Source organism: Triticum aestivum, chromosome 5D, assembly GCF_018294505.1.
Source record: "Triticum aestivum cultivar Chinese Spring chromosome 5D, IWGSC CS RefSeq v2.1, whole genome shotgun sequence".
Classification (NCBI taxonomy): domain Eukaryota; kingdom Viridiplantae; phylum Streptophyta; class Magnoliopsida; order Poales; family Poaceae; genus Triticum; species Triticum aestivum.
The window spans coordinates 520,331,740-520,342,089 of record NC_057808.1 but is presented as its reverse complement, the minus strand read 5'-3'; positions in this window follow the sequence as shown (position 1 = coordinate 520,342,089).

Genomic DNA, 10,350 nt, shown 5'->3' with positions numbered 1-10,350 from the left:
GCCTTCGCTCTTCAGGAAGTCTTTGAGAGTGTCATACCAAGCGCGAGGAGCTTGTTTGAGGCCATACAGTGCCTTGTTGAGCTTGTATACCATGTCAGGATGTTTTGGATCTTCAAAGCCAGGTGGCTGTGCAACATACACTTCTTCTTCAATCTTACCATTGAGAAAGGCACTCTTCACATCCATTTGGTACAGAAGAATGTTGTGATGGTTGGCATAGGCTAGCAGTATGCGAATGGCTTCGAGCCTAGCCACGGGAGCAAATGTTTCATTGCAGTTAATCCCTTCAACTTGGGTGTAACCTTGAGCAACGAGACGTGACTTGTTTCTAACAACTTGACCATGCTCATCTTGTTTGTTGCGATAGATCCATTTGGTGACTATGATGTTGTGCTTGCGAGGATCAGGACGCTTGACCAATTCCCACACATTGTTCAGCTTGAACTGTTGAAGCTCTTCTTGCATAACTTGAATCCATTCAGGTTCCATGAAGGTTTCAACAACTTTCTTGGGTTCAGATATTGAGACAAATGCAAAGTGCCCACAGAAATTTGCTAGCTATGTTGCTCTTGAACGGGTGAGTGGACCAGGTGCATTGATGCTATCAATCATCTTCTCAATCTGTACTTCATTTGCAACACGAGGATGAACTGGACGAAGATTTTGCCCTTGCTGATCATTGTCTTCATCTGCAGTATTGGCTTCAGGATGAGCATTGTCTTTAGGTTGACTTGGTGCAATGATGATTTCTTCTTCAGCCTGAGCTTCTGACGGTATGATTTCTCCAGTACCCATCAGCTTGATCGATTCACTAGGTGGGACTTCATCTAGCACATTTGGCAGGTGCTCTCTTTGCGAGCCGTTAGTCTCATCGAACCGCACATCCACAGTTTCAACCACTTTATAGTGAAAGAGGTTGAAGACTCTGTAGGAGTGCGAATCCTTTCTGTATCCAAGCATAAAACCTTCATGTGCTTTTGGTGCAAAATTTGAAGTGTGATGTGGATCCTTGATCCAGCACCTAGCACCAAATACTCATAAGTAACTGACATTTGGCTTCTTACCAGTTAGGAGCTCATAGGATGTCTTCTTTAGAAGCTTATGAAGATAAACACGGTTGATGATGTGGCATGCAGTATCAATGGCTTCAGGCCAGAACTTCCTTGGAGTCTTGTACTCATCAAGCATCGTCCGTGCCATCTTAATGAGGGTTCTGTTCTTGTGCTCCACTATGCCATTCTGCCGGGGTGTGTATGGAGCAGAAAACTCATGAGTGATGCCCAATGTATCAAGGTAAGTGTCGAGGCCGGTGTTCTTGAATTCCGTGCCGTTGTCACTTCTGATATGCTTGATCTTGATGCCATAGTTCGTCATGGCACGATTGGCGAATCGTCTGAAGACATCCTGCACTTCATTCTTGTAGAGGATTATATGCACCCATGTATATCTTGAGTAATCATCAACAATGACAAAGCCATAGAGACAAGCAGTGGTAGTGAGAGTAGAGTAGTGAGTAGGGCCAAATAAGTCCATGTGAAGCAGCTCGAAGGGACGTGATGTCGTTATGATTGTCTTCGAGGGATGCTTGGCCCTAGTCATCTTTCCAGCTTCGCAGGCACCACACAGATGATCCTCCTTGAACTTGACGCCCTTGATGCCAACAACGTGTTTCTTCTTCGTGAGAGTGTACAAGTTCCTCATGCCAGCATGCCCTGGCCTCCGATGCCAGAGCCAGCACTCTAAAGCTTTTGCTAGAAGACATACGGCCAACTATGGTCCTGCTGAGAAATCTACCATGTACAGATCATCTTTCCGATACCCTTCAAAGACTAGAGATTTGTCAGATTCCATTAGCACAAGGCAATGATATTTTCCAAATATCACAATCATGTTTAAGTCACAAAGCATTGAGATAGACATTAAGTTGAAACCAAGGGATTCAACAAGCATCACTTTATCCATGTGCTGATCCTTTGAGATTGCAACTCTACCTAGACCCAATACCTTGCTTTTACTAGTGTCAGCAAATGTGATGTGACTCTTGTCAGATGGACGTAGGGTTCAATCCATCAGAAGACTTCGATCACCAGTCATGTGTTAGTGCATCCACTGTCCATAATCCATTATGAAGCCTTTGGTGTCATACCCTATAGTACAGTTAGGGGGATAGGCTTCACCAAGGGTATTGTGAAGCATAAACATTTGACAAACGAGTGGATTATGAAAGTTCAGATCTTGGTTAGCATAGATAGGATGATTGTCAAGGAATCCTGGGACGAAATACATAGTAAGACCATTTGGACATTTTATCTTGCGTCGCACAAGATGTTTTAGGTCCCCGGCATCAGCATCGGACGCCTTTGATTTCCGGCTGGAGACCTTTCCCTGCAAAAGAGAGCTAATTCTTCTTAGCCACCCACATCTTCAGGGGTGGCTGAGAAGCAATGAGTCTAAGTGTAGTATCTGAGAACTTCGGCTTTGAAGCCCTAGCAAATAGCCTTGCATGAGGTGAATAATACTCATATGAATAAGCAGAAAAGTTCTTAGTTTTATGAACATAGCAGTTTGAGGAGACACGATCATATTCATAGGTCTGAGTATGATTTCCCTGCAAAACATTGGCGTTAGGGTGACTCTGTTGAGTCCTCTGTCTGTATGAAGCCTTTGGACCATAGAAGCCTTTGGTCTGGGGTTTGTCTTCTTCCCAGGTGGTGTCATGATGACATTCACGGGAAGATTCTCAAAACTTTTGGGCACCCAGATCTTCTTCATAGGTGGCCCATTCCTGCAGTTAGTACCAATATACTTGGCAAACACTTCACCATTCTGATTCTTAAATAGTTTATAGTTTGCATCAAAGGATTCATCAATGATAATCGGGTTAGCACAAGTGAAGCCAGATAGAGTAGACGGATCTACTGAAGGTCCCGTTGCAGCAACCCATGTGGTTTTGGGGTACTGCTCAGGCTTCCAGTAGGACCCATCAACATTCATTTTCCTCTCGAACCCAACACCCTCTTTCCTAGGGGTTTCGATTCAGTATCTGTTTCTTGAGGACATCACATAGTGTCTGATGCCCTTTGATACTTTTGTACATTCCTGTCTCAAGCAATGTCTTCAACCTGGCATTCTCATCAGCAATAGCAGTGGTATCCTCAACAAAGGGGTTAGTTGCCACATCAGCAGTTGAAGATATTGCAACAGTAGCAGCAGTAGAACATTCAACAACAGAGGTAGCGTTATCACGCTCAAGGCATTTTAGACATGGTGGTTCAAATCCTTCCTGAGCGGGACTGATCTGTTGAGCGCGAAGTGACTTGTTCTCCTTTTGAAGATCTTCATGAGCCGCTCTCAATTTCTCAAGTTCTTGCTTCCTTTGAAGATAATCGTAGGAAAGCTTTTCATGAGTTGTTGAGAGCGTTTCATGACGACTTTCAAGTTCCTCGTACTTAACATGAAGATTTTTAATGTCTTCAATTAAGGACCGAGTTCGGGTCATTTCCACGTCCAACAGGTCATCGCTTTTGTCTAGCAATTTTTGAATATGTTCCATAGCTTTCTGTTGTTCAGTTGCAATTTTAGCAAGTGTTTTGTAGCTAGGTTTAGATTCACAGTCAGAGTCATCTTCACTTGATGTTTGAAAGTAAGCATCGCGTGAGTTTACCTTGGCACCGCATGCCATGAAGCAGTAGGTGGGAGCAAAGTCATCCTCATCCTTAGCATCAGTGTTGGTGACGAGGCCATTGTCTTCGGTGTTGAAGATGGACTTGGCAACATATGCTGAAGCTAGAGCCAGGCTTGCCACGCCTGAATCGGACTCCTCCTCAGACTCCACCTCCACCTCCTCAGAAGCAGACTCCTCCTCTGAGTCCATCTCCTTGCCAACAAATGCATGAGCCTTGCTGATGAGCTCTTCTTGTGTGATGAAGACTTCGACGAAGACTTGGAAGAAGACTTTGAGGATTTCTTCTTCTTCTTGTCATCAGAATCATATTCCTTGCTCTTCTTCTTCTTCTTCTTCTTCTTCTTCTTCTTGTTTTCATTGTCCCACTGTGGACACTCAGAGATGTAGTGACCAGGTTTCTTGCACTTGTGGCATGTTCTCTTCTTGTAGTCATGAGTGGAAGCTTCATCATTTCTTGAGCTGGATCTTGAAGACTTTCTGAAGCCTTTCTTCTTAGTGAATTTCTGGAACTTCTTCACAAGCATAGAAAGCTCCTTCCCAATGTCTTCAGGATCCCCAGAGCTGCAGTCAGATTCTTCTTCAGATGAGGAAACAACTTTTGCCTTCAAAGCGCGAGATCGACCATAGTTGGGGCCATAGATATCTCTTTTCTCAGATAGCTGGAACTCATGTGTGTTGAGCCTTTCAAGTATGTCATACGGATCGAGAGTCTTGAAGTCAGGGCGTTCTTGAATCATTAGGGCCAGGGTGTCGAATGAACTGTCAAGTGATCTCAAGAGTGTCTTGACGATTTCATGCTTGGCGATCTCAGTGGCGCCGAGTGCATGAAGCTCATTTGTGATATCAGTGAGGCGATCGAATGTGAGCTGGACATTCTCATTGTCATTTCTCTTGAAGCGGTTGAAGAGGTTGCGAAGAACACTGATCCTTGAGTCTCTCTGGGTTGAGACGCCTTCGTTGACCTTGGAGAGCCAGTCCCAGACTAGCTTCGCAGTTTCCAGAGCACTCACACGACCATACTGTCCTTTGGTCAGATGACCACAGATGATGTTCTTGGCAGTTGAGTCCAGTTGAACGAACCTCTTGACATCAGCAGCAGTGACACCTGCACCGACCTTGGGGATGTCGTTCTTGACGACAAACCAGAGGTCGACATCAATGGCTTCAAGATGCATGCGCATCTTATTCTTCCAGTAGGGGTAATCAGTGCCATCGAAGACAGGGCACGCAGCGGAGACTTTGATTATCCCTGTAGTCGACATAGCTAAAACTCCAGGTGGTTAAACCGAATCACACAGAACAAGGGAGCACCTTGCTCTGATACCAATTGAAAAGTGCTAGTTATCGACTAGAGGGGGGTGAATAGGCGATTTTTATCAAAGTCTTCAAAACATGGGGGCTTTGAAGACAGACGATAGAAATGAACCTATTGATATGCAGCGGAAGGTAAACTACACTAGACAAGCCATAGTCAAGCCAACAATGAAGCTAAAGCACGAAGACTATTGGCAGCTAGGTAGAATGGATCAGGATGGAAGATAGTATGAATCCAATCAATAAAAGTCTTCACATAGTGAAGTCAATCAGATAATGCAAGCAGGCAAAGACTTCACGAAGACAAACTGTAAGTAAAGAGAGATAAGAGATAGAACCAGTTGCTTGGGGAGGACACAGATTTGTTGGACCAGTTCCAGTTGCTGTGACAACTGAACGTCTGGTTAGGGAGGCTGAGATTTAACTCAGAAGACCACGTCTTCACCTTATTCCCCTTGAGCTAAGGACACTCAGTCCTCGCCCAATCACTCTGGTAAGTCTTCAAGGTAGATTTCCAAACCTTCACAGACTTCGTTCACCGGCAATCCACAATGACTCTTGGATGCTCAGATCGTGACGCCTAACCGGCTTGAGGATTCACAGCCCTCAAGTGTAACAAGTCTTCAGATCATGCAGACAGAAAGACTTCAGTGATGCCTAACACTCTTTGGCTCTGGGTGTTTTGGGCTTTGTCCTCGCAAGGATCTCTCTCAAATGCTTTGGAGGTGGGTTGCTCTTAAACGACAAAAGCCGCGCACTAACTCTGAGCAGCCACCAATTTATGGTGTAGGGGGTGGGCTATTTATAGCCAGGAGGCAACCCGACCTGATTTGTCCGAAATGACCCTGGGTCACTAAGGAACTGACACGTGTCCAACGGTCAGATTTCAAACACACGCGGCAGCTTGACTTGGGCTACAAGTAAAGCTGACTCGTCCAACTCTGGATAAGATTTGCTCTCATTGTCTTCGCTCGAAGACATAGGATTTGGTTGAGCATCACATCAGTCACTCTGACTTTGTTCACTTGGACCCCACTTAACAGTGCGGTGGTTCCTATGACTCAACAAAGAAGAAAAGGAAACTACGAAACAACTATGTCTTCGCACTCCATGGTCTTCATGCGATGTCTTCTCATGTCATAGTCTTCAATGTGAATATCTTCACAGACCACCATTGTCTTCAATGTCTTCACACATTTTTAGGGGTCATCTCTGGTAGGTAAACTGAATCAATATGGGACTACTACCTGTGTTATCCTGCAATTCTCACAAACATATTAGTCCCTCAACCAAGTTTGTCGTCAATACTCCAAAACCAACTAGGGGTGACACTAGATGCACTTACAAGACACACTCTCCCCCTCGTTGCTATGCATCTCCATGGATAGATCATTGCGTGTGCGTAGATTTTTTTTGTTTTCCATGCAACGATTCCCAACAAGATAGTGGTTGAGCATCACATAGATCTAAGTTGAGAGTTCTTGAGCCTATTACTCTTGAGAGTTGCATACTCTCTAGACAGTTAGGCGTTGGTCTAGAGTGGCCAAGAGTAATTCTGGTCACAATGACAAAGTCTGTTGAATGTTTGGAGATTGCTGAGAAGAATCTACCACAAGTGAAATCAATTGAAGTTCAAGGAACTTCACGTTGAGGAGAATAAGATGGGGAGAAGTTTGATCCCGTGTTAAATCACAAGTTCCTCCAATCAGACATAGCTCTTTTGCAGAAGAGTGAACTGATCTATCAAATACTCGATCGCCATCGAGCACCACTCATCCTTTCTCATTCCGCATCACTTTCAGTAATTTACTTTCGGTTGAGTTATTCCACATATGTTGTTCTTCAAGAATTTGACTGTTCATTCTCCTCGTGCAATTCTATATGTGTTGAGATCATGTTTTGTTTTGTGTTATCTCTCACTATGTTGAAGACTGTTTGTTTGTTTATCCTCCTGATGTTCATCTACTATTACACGTTGTTATTCTTCTCAATTCTTATCTGATGAATATCTCAAAGTAGCCTGCCTTGTTATTTCTTGCTGTATTATCTTTCAGTAGATTTTCTCGATAGAACTGCTTCTGATAGTTTTCTGTTCCGTTGTGTTACGTTGAGAGTTGTGAAGTTTCAAAAGAAAATTTAAATCTCCCATTCACGCCCTACAAATCAGCCCATCGAACACAGGCTCCACCCTATGACCGAAAGCATCGGACGACTGAAAAATCCCCATACAACACTAATGGGATAGCCCGAACAACGTCCAATAGTCGGGTGGACCGACCAACCACCCCTAAATAGTTAGCCTCTAGCAATATGCGAGCGGAACAAGAGTGCCGACCAAGCGAGTTTGAATAGACAGCCTCAACCATACAATTAACCCCTAGCAACATCCAATAGTCGAGTGAACATGAATGCCCGAGCAGGCGGCGATCCAGCATCCGGGACCAGATGGCGCGGTAACCACGATAGCATGAAACAACCGAGTGGACATAAAGGCCAAGTAGGTGGCATTCGAACATCTGGGGCCAGCCACCACCGTAGACCAACAGAGTAGACAACAAGGGCCGGACAGGCCAGCCCCTCATGACCCCATCTAGACAGACAAGTGCACGAGATGGCACCAGCTGACGCGGCAGACCCGATACCGCTGAAAAAACGAGTACACGACAGGTTGATGAGAAATACGCCAAATGAGAGGTGTCGTCTGTGTTCACGGCCCATGCGCCATGGACCCCCGGAGTCGTAGAGGCGCTGAGGCACTGGTTTACCTGATGGGACGGTGGGGAGTGTGCCAGGAAGGCAGTTGGGCATTGTGCGGCTGGATCGGATGGCGCGGAGTTCGGTTGAGGGTGCGGATGCCCTAAGGAAACGAGTACTCTAGCATCATTCAAAGGAGTAATTTCCTGTGGAAACTAGGATTTCATTCCTTTTAAAATCGCACAAGGCAAGTTGCACAAATTTTACTAAACATTTCAGTATAAATAAAGGGGCCTGATAGGCGCCGGCGCACCGGCCCAAATTTGGGCCTGTCGCTGCCCAGCCGTGCGATCCAGCACCTAACAACCGTTCGATTCGTACCCCCACGTCATCTTCTTCTTCCCCCCTCTTCTTCAGTTTCATATTTCGATCCGGGATGTCTCTGCCCCAGCCCCGCGTGTGTGCGCTCCGGCGAGGCGCGGCCGCACCTACGTCCTCGCCCACGCCTCCGCGCTCGCGTTGGTCTCCCGCGCTCGCCCTCTTCTGTCGTCAGATGTAGCACACCATCTCAAAAAGAAAAAGAAAAAATGAACGTATGTAGCAAAAAATTCATAGGTCGTAGGAAAAAGCAACGATGGTTGCAACACAAAATCATGGTCGCCATCGTCGAGACTGCAGCTCCACCATGAAAAAATGATGTAGCAAAAATCCTCGACGGAGGTAGCAAAAACTACAACGGTTGCAGCAAAAAAGGTTGCCGCCGTCGCAGGATGCAGCTCGGCTCTGAATGAATGTAGCAAAACAATTGAACGGTTGCAGCGAATCAAATCACCGATGGCAGGAAATACATATACCGGTTACAACAAAAACACATGCGTCGTCGCTGACGGTCGCAACAAAAAACTTTGTCCGATCCAGCAAATCTAGTAGCCGGTTCCAGCAAATCAGCTTGGGAGTTCCAGCAAAAAAATACCTCCACCACCATGGATGCAACGTCTTGAATCATCGGTTGTAACAAATAGAATAGCCGATTCCAGCAATTTTCTTCACCGATTCCAGCACGGGTGTGGCCGGATTCCAGCACGGCGGCCGTAGAGCTACCAGCACGGTGATGGTTCCAGCAAGGGAACCTGCCCCCTTGCAGCACAGCACATCGCCAGTTCCAGAGACCCACCGTCTGTGACCATGGATCGTGGGGGACTAAGGGGAAGGTTCAAGGGGTGGTGCTGGCTAACCGGAGTGGCTTGCTCGCCGGCGTGGAGTCAAAGGAAAAAAGAGGGAGGAATTTCATGGAGGATTGGAATTTGGGAGGAGAGATGCGAGGTAGGGGAGAAGAGAAGTGCGCGGATAAGCTTCAGGATGTGTGGAAAAAAATAAAATGGTGGGTGGGATGAGCTGTCTGTGTGCCCTGTGAGCGTCGCTGGGAAAGCGACCGGCCGAGCATTCGGCCGGCGCACTGAAGCAAAACGTTTCCCATAAATAAAAGACGGCTTTTATACCGTATTGAACCAAGGTGACAACAGTAGAAATTATTTGGAAAATATATATACTAGCTGGTGGATAATTCAGACCCAAACATCGATGATTACTGGAGGTAGAGGCACATGAGGAGCCTACAAGGAAGCTGTGTCGGTTAATCAATATTTGATCCCACCACGTCCACCGACTCCTTGATCTATTTTGCGGTTGTTCTGAAACACCATCGATCTCGACTGCACCTGGACGACCGTGAACTCCTCCTCCGGCGGGGGCACAACGCCATCGGCAGCGCCGGTTGGTTTCAGGTCATCGCCGCCAGCGCCAAGGGACCGGGAGTAGTCGGATGCTAGGGGAGCCGCGAGACCCAGGTAGCTGGCGCATCGTTGGGCCATGCTGTGCAGCAGCGACCTCAACGCCGAGGAGGAGGCCTCCATGGCCATGGCTGCTTCTTCCCCGAAGCTCTTCTTCTGCTCCTGCTTGCGCTCCATGGTCCTGAAAAGAAGCTTAGGTAGTCCTGTGCTTTGCTGTTTGTACTGAGATCCATGTCCATTTATAGTGAGCACTTTGATGATTGGGGTTGGAGACTTGGAGAACATTTTTTTCTTTCACCCCCTGTTTGTTTCCGTGTGTAAGCATGGTAGGTAGTCTTGTGAAGGGGTTGACTGTTGACTCCAGCGTCTGCATGTGACACTAATATTGGGTGGAGCTGTTGGTGAAAGATAAACGTGCACATATCTTTTTGGTGCAGTCACTAGCTGTCGCGGTCACACAGCACATCACATGGACATTATTCCTTAATCACCATCCTAATCTACATCCATGTGCAGCAGCAGCAGCATTGCTTCACTGTTACTTGTATAAACATCAGTCTTGGACTCGAATGGAAGCAGCGCGGCAACTAACGGCGGACTGACTGACAACGATGCTTGGATTAACAAGCTAACAAACCACTACAGACAAGGGCGCGCGTGCAGCGCGAGCGTTTAATCTATTCTTATTTTAGGATTGAACGCTCTCGCGCGCTAGTCGCCACCAGAAGCAAAGCGTTGGACACATGGAAATGAAAGAGCTTAGCCCTCATCACACGCCTGCCGATGGACACGTATTTATAAGTCAACAGAACACAGAGGAACATCAGTTTTTTTTTTTTTTTTTGAGGAAGAGCAGTCGGTCCAAGT